The following is a 17723-nucleotide window of genomic DNA, read 5'->3' on the forward strand; positions in this document are numbered from 1 at the left end:
GGTTTCTGACAGTATTTCGTATAGTTTTTTTAGTTTTAACTCACTTTCTCTAACTTAAAGTAATCAACAGTGTCCACCACCATTTGTAGCTTTCAAATACACCAATAAACACTGTTTTTCGAGCCGACTAAACGTTACATTAAATGAAAAGGGTTTATATTACTAAACACAGATACAAAGAAGTTGTCAAAAAATAAATATATAACAAATAAATGTTATCAAAGGCAAGAAAAGTAAGTGTTCTACCTAACTGGATAAGATTTTAGTATTTTTATGTAATGTATAATCGGTTCAAAAACATTCAATGTTTATCGGTATATCTGAAAAATACAAATGGTGGCAGACTGTATCGAACACGTTAAGTTTAGGGAAATTTTGGGAAAATGAGTTTAAACTAAAAAACTATACAAAATACTGTTAGGAACTCACTCAATATATGTTACCATGATGTAGGCTGGCATATAATCGGTGGTTTTAAACTTTTGCTCGATACAGGTGACGACTTTTAAAAGTCCCTTTTAGTGATTACCTGGTTTGAGGATATTTGTACAACTAAATGGCAAATCTGCTCAAAAAAATCCGGTATTATTTTACTTTAAGGCCCGTTTCACGTTCATATATAACAAAATATTTTATTGTAGATTTCGGTGTGCTAAAAACGAATCTGCAAACCGTTTACGTAGCAAAAAAAAAGTTTTCATGACATTCATGAAATTACTTTTTCGAAAAGTGTGTGATCACTTTTCAATGTAAATTTAACTTAGAATGAGCACCCACTTTCTGGCCACCCGAGAGAGGGGCATTTTTCTGTTTCTTGGCTAAAAAGTTTTTTGTTTGATTTCTTTTGCATGGTAATAACCCCTGAACTCTGGGACTATTTTCCATTTAACAGCCGTAGCCTTCGTTTACGCTATGCGTAAGCATAAACGAAAGCTGTTTAGCCAATAAACATGGGAAAAAATACCCCCTCTCTCAGGTGGCTAGAAAGTGGGTGCTCATTTTAAGTTAAATTTACATGGAAAAGTGATCGCCACTTTTTCGAAAAAGTAATTTCTTCATATCATAAAAACTATTTTTTTGCGACGGAAACGGTTTGCAGATTCGTTTTTAGCACACCAAAATCTACAAAAAAATTTTTGTTATTTACGAACGTGAGACGCACAGCCCTTAATGGAAAATTATATCAAAAATCCGGGGCAAAATAGTTTTCAATAAAAACAGCAAATGAATTCGATAGAAAAAAAATGGATGCTATTTTTTTTTCTTTCTGTGTGTTTCTTGGCTAAAAAGTCTTTTTGTTTGATTTCTTTTGCATGGTATTAACCCCTGAACTCTGGGACTATTTTCCATTGCGTGAGCATAAACAAAAACTGTTAAATATGCATTCGCGTACCAAACTGCCTTGTCAAAAAAACCTTTAAGCCAATAAACACGAAAATAAATGCCCCTTCCTCACGTGGCCAGAAAGTGGGTGCTCATTTTAAGTTAAATTTAGATGGAAAAGTAATCACCCACTTTTCGAAAAAAAAATTTCTTCAGATCATGAAAACTTTTGGTACTCCTTGGGCGTTGAGTTCCATGGCGACCCGCAGAATTATTTAATGGTTGTTCCCTTAGTACCCCCCTAGTCAAGGCTAACGCATGCGCACGTAACATTTTTTATTTATTTACTTACGTAGTGGAGTTTCTATACTGATAGGTTTTTTGAAATTTTTCCACTGGATTATTATTGATTGAACACTAACCAGATTATGAAAAAAAAATTGAAAAAAAAAAAATCATTTCAACATTTGAAAGGGGTACTCACTTTTTAGTTACCACGTTCTGGTAAATCGGTCACTTTTTATTTATTTATTTTTTTTTTTTCTAAATACGGAAGTGTCTTCGGGAGATATAAAATGGTCGCATGTTGACGAAGCAATGTATTGGGAGGCTTACGGCGTACGGGATTCAGAATTATTGGTAAATTTTTAGATTAGGTCCACCTCCTCAATTTTCTTTTAAATGACGACTTGAAATGGTTTTCGACTATGCTGAATACGAAAATCGCATCGAAATTTTCCAGAAATAAGTAGTTATCAAGATATAAAAAGTTGTATTATGCATTGTAATCTTTGGCTGCCATCTTTTTTACGTGTGTGTATTTGTTTATGGCGCGTGTGCACGTAAAAAGATGGCCACCGAAGAATACAATGCATAATACAACTATTAATTTCCGCAAAATTTCAATGCAATTTGCATGTTCAGCATACTCGGAAACCTATAAATGTCGTCATTGAAAGGAAAATTGTGGAGGTGGACCTAATCTAAAAAAATACCAAATTATTAAACATTTCTCCAGCATGTTAGTGAAATTTATAATACTTTAAAAAAATTAAAAAGAAACAAAACAAAAGTTTTGAAAAAAAAACTCACCTTTCACAAAAACAATTTAAAAAAAAAACAAAAAAACACAAACTGACTAAATAAGTAAAAAAAAAAAAATAATTAAAAATCTCGAAACTTTATTTTCATGAAAACAATAAAAAAAGTCCTGTTCTCTCTATTTTTTTTTCTTTGAGAAACAAATATATTTCTGACTTACAAATGCGGTAGAGACTCATTATTTTTACTTTCTATGGTTTTGATATACCGCGTTTTTATTGCTTACAAAATGGGTGACTGATTTATCAGAACGTTGTAACTAAAAAGTGAGCATCACTTTCAAATGTCGAAATAATGATTTCTTTTTTACATTTTTTTTTTTTAATAATCTGTTTAATTAGTGTCCAATCAATAATAATCCAGTGAAAAAAAATTCCAAAAACCTATAAGTATAGAAATTAAGTATGGGAGTAATGGTTGTACAACAGAACAACGTTGCCTTTCGCACTTTTACAAACATTTTTTTAAAAAAATAACTAAACCATTTATTGATAATTTGTCACGTGTACAAACATTTATTTATTTACATAGGCTTAACTCCTTTCATGAATAAGAAAAGTTTTACTCTTTAAGAATAATAAAAGGAAAAAGTTACTGAACATTTATAAAAGGACTTCTTTTCATGAAGGCCAGAGGAATAGTTGGCCGAAAATTCGTGAAACAACAACTAATAAAGATGAGAATAATAGTCCGCAATAAATAAAAATGGTGCTAATGCAGAGAGCGATCCGCGCTATTTTTTAAATCATATTTCCACGTTTAAATAACGTTTTACGATATGTTTTTTTTTTTTATTTATTCAATTGTAAGGTTAAAGTACAGAATACGTACAAAACATCCTTACCTCCCCATGTTAAGAATGACTTTTTAAATAATAACATTATTTCAGCACGGATCACTCTCTGCATCAGTAATCTTATATAGAAAAAAAAAAAAAAACTCAAAAGCAAGCAACAAACTTTTTTTTTGGCCTTATATGATAAAGAAAAGATGTGCAAATTAAAAAATTTGGAAGATAAACAAATGAAATATGTTTTTTTTTGTTTTGTTTTTTTACTTATCGAGTTAAATGAAACCTTTCGTCAATTCGTGGCTGTGAAATGAATCGAACCGGAAGTTCAGTTTTATCAACAGAGCAGATTCGCAGTAACGGTTAAAAAAATATATTTATTTTATTTAATATTTTAATTTTAATTAGGAAAATTTATTTTAATAACATAAAAACATACCTCGACTCTAAAAATGGGTTGTCTGAAAATTTCAAATAAATTGGTAACATAGAAATATGGTTTTATTCTTTTAGAACGAACCAACTTTACATTTTTATATATATATATATATATATATATATATATACATATATATATACACACCAATGACTGTCTTCAGTGTCAGGTCTGCTTGAGCGTGTGAATTCGCCGGCAGGACTTTAAAAAAAAATGTTATTTTCAGGGTCAAGGACTTTGAGTTTCTGAGGAAATTGCACTCGTCTGACAAGACGTTGCAATCATCTTGCCTCACAAAAGCTTTCAATAGAGGAGACAGATTCTGACAGCATCCGTATCATTTTTAATCTCAATGTCTTTGATGACAAATATAAAAAATTGGCCCAAAACATTAATTCCTTCATCCTAAACTCGGCCATTTTGTACAAGGAGGGGTCGATTTTTTTCGCCGAAATTTTAGTAAGTAATCATCACCATTGAATTGACTTCAGTTAATTGCAACGCTTTTGATTTCTGGTCGCATCATGGAGACATCGGCTAAGACATCAGATTTTCTTTAACTTTCTTTTCTGCCTTCATGTCACGGGTTTGAGCTTGCCTGCCTACTACCCCTCCCCCTTTTTAACACTTCTTTTCACCCTTCCCGATAAACAGATGCTTCAAGAGAATAAAATAAGATGTCAGTTCTGTCTTAGAAACTACTGCATGGATTTCAGAAAAACTTTGTATATAAATAAGCTATATAAAGTTGACTGAATTAACTGAAGGTTACAAAAGGTCAAAGTATTATGACATAATTCCTTGATAATATAATGAAGTATTCCCCCTTTTTAATTAATCCAGTCTTAACTAAAGCATGCTATTTAATCTATTGTATCTTATTGTGTCACCAAATAGAAAAAAATCGACTCATTCGCTGCCATTATCACAACAGGATAGCGTGTTTTAGCTCCCATGTGATTAAATAACGAGATGAACGCTGCACTATATTTACCAAAGTGCAAAATCATAACAAAGAAAATGTAATTGATTTTAGCTAGGCACCGCCAAAACTGAGAGGGGGGGGGGGAGAGCAGGTAAGTACTTTTTGACGGACCGTCTTTTTAAAAATCTACCAAAAATCAGATAATTATCCGATCAATACGAAATTTTCAGCGATTATTAAGAGAAGTATGAACTTATAACAGTGTACTTATTTTTCATAAACGATATTTATATATATATATATTTTTTTTTTGGCTTACAACCCCTCTTGTTTTGAGGGGGTACAAATATGCTTAAAATAGTCATCTGAAACCGAACACAACATATTGTGTTGTTGTAAGGGACAGAATTATAGATTTAAAAAAAAAAAAAAAATCGTTTGCATACCTTATTTTGACGTCTGAATATCAGAACTTCGATTGTGTTTAATTATCCCGCTTTTGAGTTTTGAAGTGTGAAATTCGGTGAATATGTTAAGTAAAATAATTTAAGTTAAGCAAAAAAAAAAAAAAAAAAAAAAAAAATTTAATATTTATACGAAAAAAGCCATTTTAAAATCTTTGATAAATAAATTAACAATTTTTTTTAGCGAGCCGAATAATACATGACCATTAATAAACAGGGCATGCTTTGAAGAATCGATACAAAAAAAAAATTTGATAAATATTGTGCCCTTTGTGTTAAAAATAGCATAATTTTTTCGATCCCGTTTGAAAACGTTTGCCGGCTTTCGACTACGGTGGACCAAACACGCTGAAATAATTTTTTTTTTTATTCTGCTTTAAATTGCCCTCCCCCCATTTTGGGGAGCCTGGCCCCCACACACATACACATTAAAAACCAAACTCATACAAACGGTCACCCATCAGCGTTAATAATACATTGAAATTTTCGTCACTGAAAAATAAGTTTTTTTTTGCCTGTTTGGTCTTCCATAGTTTGCTTTTTATCAACTACAAACGTAAACATTGTCAATCTAGACTCTAGATCGACGCGAAGTAACTGGTTGCCTATATGAATAAGTGGAATTATTTGAAATCCAGGTACTTATATAATATTTTTGCATATTCTCATAGAAAATCATTCTAAATCTTAGTTAGAAAACAAATAAATAAATTAATTATTTCAAAAAGCTTTTTTTTTAAATATTTATGTACGTTTTTTGTGCAAGACAAAAAATGTCAATTGTTAACTTTTTGGGAAAATTAAACGTTTAAAATTTAATTAAAAATAGTAGAAAAAGTTTTACATTATTCTGTTTTCTATATGATAAAATTCAGGGTTTTATCTTTCTGGAAAAAAAAAGTTATTCAGAAATAATGGATTTTAATAAATGTAATTTCGTTTTTAAAAAAAAAAAACACAACTTGATTTTTCGGCCATTTTTGGCGGTGCCTAATTTTAGCTGTTAATCAAAGAATTTCATGTATGGAATCGGAACACGATTTAGTTTCATGCTAACATGGTATTTGCTTTCATGTTGAACACTATGTCTGAAAGAAAGTTTTTTTTTTATCTTAGTCGCACACACACATATTTAACTTATAAAATAGTTATCTACGGACATGTGTTCCACTGTAAACACGGCTCATCAATGTAGCTGATTATACTAGGGCTAAAACCTCCAACCGTAAGTACTATAATCGGGTACACATATCGTTATGCTACGGCACCTCGATTGAAAATTATATGCTATTTTTATCGCTTTTAAAATTATGTCAATTTTCGTTAATTTTAACAATTCAATTCTGTGTGTGTGTGTGTGTGTGTGTGTGTGTGTGTGTGTGTGTGTGTGTGTGTGTGTGTGTGTGTGTACACACAGCTAGACATGCATGCGTTTGTACAATATAGTTAAGTTTGTAAAACAAAAGCATAAACAAAAACATGTTTTTTTTTTCTGAATGCTTAGTTAACTCCTTTTCTTTTCTTTTAAAACAAATATCTTTAAATTTAAGTATTAGGGCGACTCTACGTTGTCCAGGATTAAATGAGGATCAACAAATGTTCCACACTTCCAATACTTTTATTGTCATTAAAATCCTATTATTTTTCAATCAACTGATTGATAGCTTGCTCTCGTTGGGGACGTACCACAGTGCATTGTGAGGAAGCTTCATATGTCTCCCTGCAGGGACATAGTTCACAATACAGTGTAGACTACATTGTACTGTAGAAGATTTACTATTGATTTTATGAAATCATTTCATATAATGGTTTGAATTAAAGTTTAAATGCAAAAATTTAGTATCCTGGTTCAATTGTGCTCTAAAAAGAAACATTCATTTTGCCACTCTTATCAAAGAATCTACTGTTGATCTTATACACCAGGCCCTTCTGCTTGTGTGGTGATAAAAATTCTGAAATGCACTTGCGATGTTAGTCTGTATAGGGGTGTCAACTTTGGTCAAAAATCGAACTGTTCCTTTTTTAATCAGATTTTTTGATTATCAATTTTCTCTACTTATCAGAAGAATTCTGATACAAAACTTATCTAAGAACACTCTCAAACACAGAAAGTACATTTGTGTGAAATTTCAAAACAATCGGCCCAACTGTTTCGAAATCCATAGGCAACTAATGCACACACACATACAACCACTGAAAATTACCTTTTTCTATATAAGTAGAGATATAGCTAGATATATAGAAATATAATCTTGCTTCTCCTTTTGAAAACAGTTAATCACATGCTTTTACGAAGAAACACTTGCTTCTTTAAAATGAACAAGTGAAGCATGCATGGTCGCCTGTGAGTGCATAGTAAACGAGACATGAAAAATGACTAAGTTCAGCATTTGCTCCTCTCTCCCCCATTTAGCTCCAGAAGTCCCCAGAGGGACGTCAAATCCTGGTGAAAACGAACAAATGGTAGATTTTTAGGCCTTAACACATGTAAATTTGAGTTCTGCACCATGCAAACAAAAAAAAAAAAAAAAAAAAAAAAAAGAAATGATTAAGTTCACCATTGCCCCCCCCCCTCCCATTTAGCCTCAAAAGTCCCCAAGGCCTTAATATTTGAGTTCAGTACCATGCAAAACTGCTAAATAGACATACACAGAAAATTTTGGACAAATATGTTAAAATAGTCCCAAAAATGGAGTGTTTTTATTAGCCTTAAAAGAGCCCCTGGGGCACACCCAAGAGTTATCGCAAAGTATAGACAAACAAAATTATATAGAAATAAGTAAGTTACAACTTTTCAGAAAGTTGTATAACAATCCAAGGCATCAATTTTTTTTTGATAAGCACAAATGTGTCAATTTTAGCCATTTTAACACAAAAGGCATCCTTAGGGAGCAAACGGATTTTTCCCAGAAAATCCGTTCTGTTACTTTTGTACTAATATCATGTTTAATGTTCGTGCAAAATTTCCAAAAATTCCAAGGTGTTGTTATTCAGAAAAGTGCAGACAGACGGACGGCCGGATGGACAAAGGTGGATTTGGGGAACCAAAAAGTATTTATCAATGAATTTTTAAAAATTATGATAAAAGATTTCTCATAATATGGCCAAAAATATCAATGATACATTTATTCAGTGTCAGATATCCAATTAATGTCCTTAAAGTTAATACAAAACATATCTAGCCAAAAACTCTTCTGGACTAAAAAAAAAAAAAAAAAAAAAATATTGATTGGGTAAAATTCTTTTGAGTAGAATTATTCTTCAACAACAGAAAGAAAATTCATAAAATCTTTTCACACAAAATTAAAATTGATTTATTTACAAGTTTACCAATGTGCATGGTTTTTATAAATATATATATTTATAATATTATATAAAAAAAAAAAAAAATTAACACACCCATTTTTTTTTTTTTTTCATAAATTTTATTCTAGTGAAAAAAAAAACAATAAAATAACTGACAAAGTTTTTGTTGATTTTTTAACATAACTTTAGTATATTTATTTTGATCTCATAAATCAGTGTTGGTCGTTTTAGAAAAAAAGTTTGTGATAAGAAAAGATTTAAATATCAGTAAATTTTTATATGAACAACCTTAAATCGATGCCATTTAATAACTCTTCTGATTTGTGCAAGTAATTACTTTTTATGTTGTTGTGGCCATGTTCTTTAGTGTACTTTCATAATTGGGGTCAGAATCGGTAATTATATTGAAATTGCCCCATCACTAGTTTAAATCATATGGATACTAACTAAATCTGAATGTTGCAAACTTATAGCTAGTATAAACTGACTTATGTAAGTGAATTGATAGGTTTATTTGCGTGCAGTCAGCACCAACCCTATTCAGGAAGTAACAAATTCACAAGCGATCCCCAGTCGCATGTATATCCCCGTTAGGGGAGGTGACGACGTTAGGTTTTTGTAACTTTTTGCAGGGAGGTATCGACATCCTCCTGCATACAGCACCTGGACTTCCCAAATTGGTCACCCATTTTAGTAATGACCAGGCTCAATGTTGCTTAACTTCGGTGATCTGACGGGAACCGGTGTGTCAATGTGATTATACCGTATGATAGTATGATAGGTTTATTTGCTAAAAGATTGTTTGTATCTTTATTAAATTTATTGTGTGTGTGTGTGTGTGTGTGTGTGTGTGTGTGTGCACGCGTGTTACACCTCAATTGTGAAATTGCACATTTCATGAAGTAAACCGGTCATTTTTCTCTATTTCATGAAGTGGTCAAATGGTTTGCTCATTTCAGGAAATGCCAGTTTGGTGTATGAATCTAAGAAATTTACACATAACTACTTGACTTATAATTCTTCCCAAATTCTTTTGCAAGATTTAACCATGGATGAACATATAAAGAACTGTACTTCCTTGTGGTCTGCTGAGCATGAACAGATGGTAATTACGATTTTGAAGAAAGGAAAAACTGGAAAAACACTCAAAAGAGAAGATTATCCCATTTTGATAACTTTTCAGATTACTTTTTTCAATGAAAAAGAAAGGATTAAAAAGAACAATGGAAAATATATGATAACTAGGACTGTGACAACAGAATATTCTTTTCATTCTTTTGACTCAAGTATATATCCAACACAGTAAGACAGTCAATCAACCGAGAACCACATCAGTCTATATAAAAACATAAGATATTAATGGATATATACTCGAGAGTCAAAACAATGAAAAGAATATGCTGTTTTCACAGCCCTAATGATAACTAAAAGATCGGTTAAAGAAATTATTCATGAAGACCATTTGAATACTGGCCATGGTGGTATGAAGAAAACTTATTTGAAGATTAGTGAACTGTGGCAATATTCCAAGAATAAGTGTTTCACAATATATACTCCAATGTGAATGGGGTGTTGAAAATGCCACAAAAAGAAAACTGCAACAGAAATTGTCATGAAACCTGTCTGCAAGTGATCTAAATGAAAGAGGCCAAGTTTATCAAATATGCAGAATATGAACGATGGAAGGTACTGCTTTATTCTGAACTATATGGATTACCTAACTAAATTTCATGTTATTCGTCCATTGGAATCAAAGAGAGCATCAGAGGTTGCCCGTGAGCTTCTATTCATCTTCCTGGATATAAGTGTACTCTATATCCTTCAGTCTGACAATGGTCAAAAATTTATGTCTGCAAGTATTAAAGAACTTGTATCACTGTGGTCTGAACTTGTTTTAGTGAATGGATGGCCAAGGCATCGTCAAAGCCAAAAGTTGATTGAAAGAAGTAATGGGGACATGAAACTAAAACTCATCGCATAGATTTGAGAAAATAATTGTACAACGTGGAGTTATAGTGTCCGTTTCGTCCAATGGGCTATGAACAGTTCATATGATGAAGCAATCAAAATGTCTCCAAGCACTTATCAGCAACAAGCCACGATGTGGTCTTAAGTCACATCTGTCCCAGGAATTCATTCATAGAATTTCTTCTGGTATTGAAGAAGACCTTGAAAGGCTTTACAAGTGATCCAAACCCCAGCTGATGCTGACCCTGTGACTGAAATGTCATCTGAAAATGATCCAATTGCACAAACATCAGCTGATGATTACCAAATTAATCAAAGCTCATCTGCTGATGAGCCAGTGACCCAACCCTTAGCTGAAAATTACACGATTAACCAAAACCAAGCCCATAACTCTTATGACCCAGTAACTCAAATGCCATCTGATGATTTACCAAGTCAACCAAAGTCAAACTGAAAATGAAACTACCGGTTGCAGACTCTCAAATGCACACAGCAATAGGTGCAAGAAAGAAAGCATAGCTTGTTCAACAAGTTACACAAATATTAGCACAAAACACGACATCACTGCTAGCAATTAGTGTTGGTGACAATGTGTCAGTCAGTGCCTGTTTTGCAATTTGTAGTAAAGGAGATCCCCTTAACTTGGTAGGTGTGGTATTATCAGTTTAGGACAGCAAATATGATTGGAACAAAAAGAGGCAAAAAAGATTGACTTTATACATTGCAAAGGTTTAGTGGCAGAATGTATCCAACCAGAAGAACTGAGCATTCGTGAACTAGTTTGTGCAGGAACTGTGTGTGGTGGCCAGGGCTACCAATGATGTCACTGTAGAAACAACTGTGTAACTAAGAAATGCTCTTGTTTAAAAGCTGGCTTACATTGTAACAGTGCTTGCCACAGCCACACATGTAACAATATGGATAAATAGTTTTTGGTAATTATGTCTTTTTTTATAACTTAATTATGAAGCAAGATTTTCTTATTTTATAATTTTTACTTATGAAGCAAGATTTTATCTTTTTGTTAATGCTCAAATAAAAAAAAATAAGCAAATATATTTTCAACTATTTCTTAATGAATAGTTTTTGTTAACAGTCTTTGCATAATCATTTTTAATTATGAGCAAGATTTTCTTTTGTTTTTGTATTCATTTCTAATATCGTTTGTTTCTGTTCATTTCAGATATCGTGTAAACTTAGATGACCTTGAAATAAGATGTTTTGACCTTACCGTTAATCTGAGAAATGAGCACAATTTTCACATTTCTCATTTCGATTATACAAGTAAATTTTATTTTCAAATCGTGTCCATCTGGCTATTTTCCAAGTTCATTGTAATAGGATTCAAGAAGATATGATCGAATGTTAAAAAAACTAAAAGATCATAAATGGTAACAGGTGTCAAGAGACATGACTTCAAAGAAAGTGTGACAACAAATGTTGATCGAAATTTGGTATCCTACTACAATCAGATTCTTATATAATGATTGTCGATTATCTTATATCAATTGAAAGTGCGTATACGCTCTCACTCATACACACAATGTAACACGTGTGCAGACTAAAATAAACACAATGTTTTTATTTTATATTTCAGAGGGACTTTAGGCACTTTTTGATTTTCATTCTTTTGAGAGTTACAGCGTTTTTAATAAAAATAAAGCATTAAGCCAGAGTAGGTAATTGTGATTCAAAAGTTTATTTTGAGGAGGAAAGATTTAATTCATAAAAGTTCTTTAAGTCTTTTCTTTATAAAAGAACATTTATGCTGGTGACTGCTACAGTGCGTTAATTCGATATTTAATTGTGTTTATTTACCCACACTTAACCCTAATTCTAGAGTAACCTCCAGATCTTGATAAGTGTTAACCTCCTAAGTAAAAAAGTAAAATATAAAACAAAATCGAATACAACAATGAAAACAATAGTTAATTAATGAGATGCCCTTTTACAAAGCAATATAAAAATTAGTTAATCTTCAGACGTTGATTGCATCGACATAACCGTATATTAGAAAGCTGTTCATCTATTGTGAAAATGAAGTCGACTCGTAATGTCACTGTCAGTGCAATAAATGACTCAACTTGATAAATATAGATAAAAAAGAAAAAGTTAAAAGTAGTTTTTAGTTATTCTACTTTTTACATCGAACAAAGTACATTGCCACTGAAACATAATGAACTACTATGAATTAATAGCCAGATTTACATGGGCATCCTAACTGAGGAGTTATACGGCAAGATGTTTATTTACATTACATTTCAATTTCTGCATCTTGGTACAGTCGGGGGGAAGGGGAATTCTAAATACAAGCAATTTGAGAAAAGAAGCTTTTATAGTAGAAATCTTTCCAGCATTTGAAAACCTTTATAGTGAAAAGGTGAGATTTTGCTGATTGTAAGATTGGTTGAGGGAATTTACGTTTGGGGGTACAAGTAAAGTAAGCGTGTCGGAGCACATTCCATTAAAGTAGACATAAAATAAGCACAGGGCTGCAACACTACAGTGATGGAGCAGGGGCTGGAGCTTTGTAAACAGCATGTGACCTTTTTTTTTTAAATCTTGTCTAAGAGTAAGAAGGTAGTTATTGGTGCACCAGACCAGATGTAGCAACAATATTTAATGCGTGGGCAAATTGTGGCTTTATAGAGATACAGGATACTATTTCTGTACCATAATTCTATCAATACCAAACATTTTTAAATTTTATTTGATATTCTGATGAAATCTAAGAAGAAAAAAAAAAAATTTTTAAGAAAAAAAAAAAAAAAAAAAAAAAATCACAAATACTAAATATAATCATGGTTCATTCTTTACAGATCAAAATGTCGCTCCTCCTCATTTTGACTTATATTTTTGTATTTTTGAAATGAGGATTGATAATTTGGACTATTTGTAAAACTAGCACATTTCTCATCTTGGTTGTTTTGTTCGCGCAACCTTTGCGGGAGCATCTTTCAAAATTCGGAAACCGATGCAGAATTTTGAACTGAAATAGTATCCTGTATCTCTATAAAGCCATGAGGTAGATTCTTTCAGCCATCATGAATAGAAGTGTTAACATTTGTTATTTTTAGTGATCATCTGTAATAAGAATTGAACTGTCACCTAGAACTGATTATTAATCACATGTTTACACAACTAAGTTTCCAAGTTCGACTATTATCTTACTGAAGAATGTTGGAGGTTAGATTAGTTGAAGCCAAAACGAGAATATTAAGTTTCTGAAGTTTTGAGTTGAGGATTGATTATCCTTATTATTTACCAAGTATTTTATCCACTACACCAGGAGTCTTTGCATCATGGATAAAGTGCTTAGTAACATTCAGTTGTGTTACACTCCTCTGGAGGTTGACGGTTTAATCCTTAGTGTGGACAACACCCGCAAAACAATTTCGAATTACTTAGGACTTCTACTCAATCACGGCTGCTGAAATGAGGGCATGCTGCTCCTGTGGATTAAATAAAGGGTTCTGTTCGAAATTCTGTGCAGCTTTTCAAGTTTGACAGAAAGAGTTCAAGATACACTTGAAGAATGTCGGAGATGACACTGAAGATTCAAGATAATAGTAATCCGAAATATAATATGAAGATAAGAATAGTTGTTTGAATAATCCAAGCTTACTGATATATTTTGATGAAATTTAAAATGGACTCAGGTTGCATTATTCTTAATTTGTTTTCGGTATCATTCAATAATTTAGGAGTCACATTTAAATAAGATTAAAACATTTTATTCTTTCCTAGATTATTAGTTGATCATTAATCAATAAAAAAAAATGTAAGGTAGTAAAAACTTGAGGTCATAACTTTTCCTGTCACATGTGTAAGAATATAAAAAAAAACAAAAAACACGTCAATTTGTAAAATCAATAAATCAATAATAATCTAGACAATCATTTTCAGGGCTCAACATTTAAGAAGTGTACATGTACCGATTCTTAATTAAAATTTGACGGAAAATTTTATTAGTTTTAGTACAAGGTGATTCAATTGCGATGTTACCTCTCTTGAAAAATAATAGAGGAATAATCAACAAAGAAGCACAGATCATTAAGACACAGTTCATGGTATTGCATTACTTTGTGTGATGAAATTTGATTGTGTTTATACAGACCTTCTCGATGGGTGTTAATAAAAGTGAATAATTTTTGTGCATACATTGTTTTTGTATAAGGGTCTGTGGTGTAACGGATAAAGTGCTAAGTAAAAATTCAGTTCTAATTGACACTCTTCTGGAGGTTGAAGGTTCAATCCTCAGTGGGAGTAGTACTAAGAATACAACTGTTGAATACTTAAGACTTCTACCCAGTCATCGATTAAATAAAGAGTTCTGTTCGAAATTCTGAGCAGATTTCTGGGTTTGACAAAAAAAAAAAAAAAAAAAAAAAAAAAATCCTACGTTTGACAAGATACATCTGAAGAAGAGCAAAGGTTACACCAACCGAAACGTGAAAACAACACTAAAGATGGATAAATAATACACATTGTTGTTCTATTGTTAATTTTGGTAGGAATAAGACTAAGACCACCCTGTACATTTGGAATGGATAACAAGGTTTTTGGACCATCTTGGACATATAGTCCAACTAGAATTTTAGACCATCTTGTAAATTTAGGAAGGATAAAGATATTTTTTAAAAATACTCTGTACATTTTTTGCTAGAGAGTAACAAGAATTTTTTCTGTCTCGAATAAATATCATATTTATGCTTTTAGATGTTTTAATTATCAAAACATTTTTTTCCAAAATGTAATCAATATTTTTTTATTTTTTTGTATTAATGAATAAGCACAGAATCATCACTTATCAAAATCAAAGGCCACATTGGAGATAAGGGTTGATGAGATGGAATGATTGCTAGTTGAAAGATAAATGAGAGGATGGAATGAACCAATTTTCATTACTTGTGGGGAATCTGTTATGGCAGGAATCTGTTGACATTGGATTTGAAGATCACCATGTTGTAATCCACAGGTATGAAGATCCATGGGAAGGAGTTCCACGTCAAAGAAGTATTATCTATAGAAATTTCGCCTGACACTAAGTAGATAGAGAAAGGAAGAAAAATTTTCTCATTGTAATGGCACAGTAGTTTTGTGTTCGAGATATATACTTGAACTATAAACACTTAATATGGTTTTAACTTGTCAGATCAAATTTTAAAACTGTCCATGGGAGAAAAATTCTTAGTTTTTTGGGGTTTTTTATGTCAATGAGAATTCACCCATACAAAACAATGTTCATTTGCATAAGCGAACATTCATCACAAAATAAATTTGTAAAAAATTCTATATTGTAAGCAGAAAGCTCTGGGTTCAATCACCGATGGAGGATACATGGCAAGGCCATAACCATTTTTCATCATGGATCAGCATGATGGCTGCTACACTCCTCCCCCCATCTTGATCATACATGATAAATTGGTTCATGAACTTCTTCAAGGTGGAATGTGCACCTCAATTTCCACCTCCAAATCGCCCAGCAATTTGGAATTCCAATTTTTTAAGGATTACTGGTGCCATCCATTAACAACTTCACACCAAATGACTCATTAATTTCCTTATCATTTTCCTTAGTTGTTGAATGGTCTGTCTCCAAAGGAGGCTGGAGATTGCATCTATCAACAAAGATCATCAACTTACTATGCCAGTCATTTGCTCCCATTTGAATTTGGTGATACTTTGACAGAGTGGCGGTTTCTCCAATATCCTCTTGTCTGTCTATCTCGTAGTCAAATGACTTTTACCTGAACCTGGCATGTTTAGATGACCTTTGCAGATACAGTTGCCCAGGATATGCCGTCTATCAATGTAGCACTTCTTCCTGGCAGCAATCCTTTTTATGTTATGATGGTTATTTTCTACAATGCTGTTGGCTGATGGTAAAAATGTGCGTAGTAAAACTATGACTGCCTGGCTGCAAAAAGCAAAGTCATTATTGGACAAAACTTCATGTGGTTATTAACATTCATGAAAGACAAATTATGGAATAAAAACTTTGTTGTGCAATTGTTTGCCAATCTGAGAAAGGGGCAAGTCCACAGTCGAGGGTAAGAAAGTGATTGCCATTATAATGGGTGATACTCCTCCTACCCTTTACTTGCTTTGCGTTACTTGCTTCTAGTTGTTTTTTTTTTTTTTGCCATCGTACTGATGCTGGGTAAATTGATTGACATGTTTTAGTGCTTGTTCAACGCTTGATTTATGTCATTATTTGTGAAGCACTCATGTCAGTTGATCAAAACCAATATTACACTGACTATCAGGTCATATTTGGAAACTAGACACTATAAGGTGTTCAACTTTCACCTTATTGACACTTTGCTTACTGCCTTGGTGTGTATTTTTACTTTCCCAATCAGCATGTCAGACACTCAGTAATAGAAGCAAAGAGAGTCAGTATGGAGATGCAACCTCTTTGCTTGCAACTATAATGCTAGGTTAATGCCTTTCATGACAGCAAGTTGATTTTCTGGGAACTGTTTGTAGTTTTTGCAGCCAACATCCTTCAACACAACTCCATCTTTCTTCAACAGGTCTCCCAATGAACCGATATCAACCCAGATGTTTATTTCATTACTGTTGAAGCACTACTCTTCTTAGGCCAGATTCATCTGTGTTGCTCTCTCAACAATTTCTGCAGTTATTTGGGTGAGAAAAGTATCACTTGTTTAATTGTCCTACCTTTGGTTATTGCTTTCATCCTATGTTTTATTCTGCCCACTGCCACACAAAACTCACATAGTGATAAGTCACCCATGAGTGTTTTGAATAAGAAAAAATGTCCAATTTGTGAGAACTTCAGGTGTGTTGGAAATCACATTTCTCAGTTTTCATCACAAGGTGCCATCCTGTCTATGACGAACCCCAGGCTCAGTATGTACACTCTGTATCCAAGCTGTTCTGCATTCAAACTGCCAATTTTACTTGCATATGTATCACTGATTTGACATCTCCATTGATGCAAATGTAGAGATATGGCAAGGTCACCTTTTTTATGGTCTCCTCCTAGAATAACACAGCACTGAAAATGATCTTTATGATTTGCAGTGCCAACTTCATTCAAAACCCAGTTTTGATCAGATAATATCTCTTGTTGCTAAATGCCACCATGAAATTCTGTTGATCAGCACCTACAAACTTTTCTTAGGTCAATCAATGTTTGATATGATTGATCCTTTCCGACACCTCTCCTTCAACTTGTTGCTCACATATACATTGGCATCAGCTCGGTAAGCCTTTATGTATTGATTTAGCTCACAGTACTCCATTACTGGTCACACTTTATTATACTGTAACACTGCCATTAAAGAAATAAGATCTTTTGGAGGTTCAGGCACTTGGTTTGCATACGGGATCAACTAGACATCTTGATTCAGGTGTCAAGCTCTTATTCATATGCACCCT

General features: G+C 32.7%; 1 protein-coding gene and 1 pseudogene across 1 annotated transcript in view; both read right to left on the reverse strand.

The window, feature by feature from the left end:
- LOC145247393 (uncharacterized) overlaps positions 1-17723 on the reverse strand; it is a 288614-nt gene that overhangs the window by 248384 nt on the left and 22507 nt on the right. The gene's annotated exons all lie outside the window — the stretch shown is intronic.
- LOC145247728 (5S ribosomal RNA) lies at positions 8997-9115 on the reverse strand (annotated as a pseudogene).

The sequence above is a fragment of the Euprymna scolopes genome, chromosome 25, assembly GCF_053919585.1.
Source record: "Euprymna scolopes isolate OS-2025 chromosome 25, ASM5391958v1, whole genome shotgun sequence".
In the NCBI taxonomy this organism is placed as follows: Eukaryota; Metazoa; Mollusca; class Cephalopoda; order Sepiida; family Sepiolidae; genus Euprymna; species Euprymna scolopes.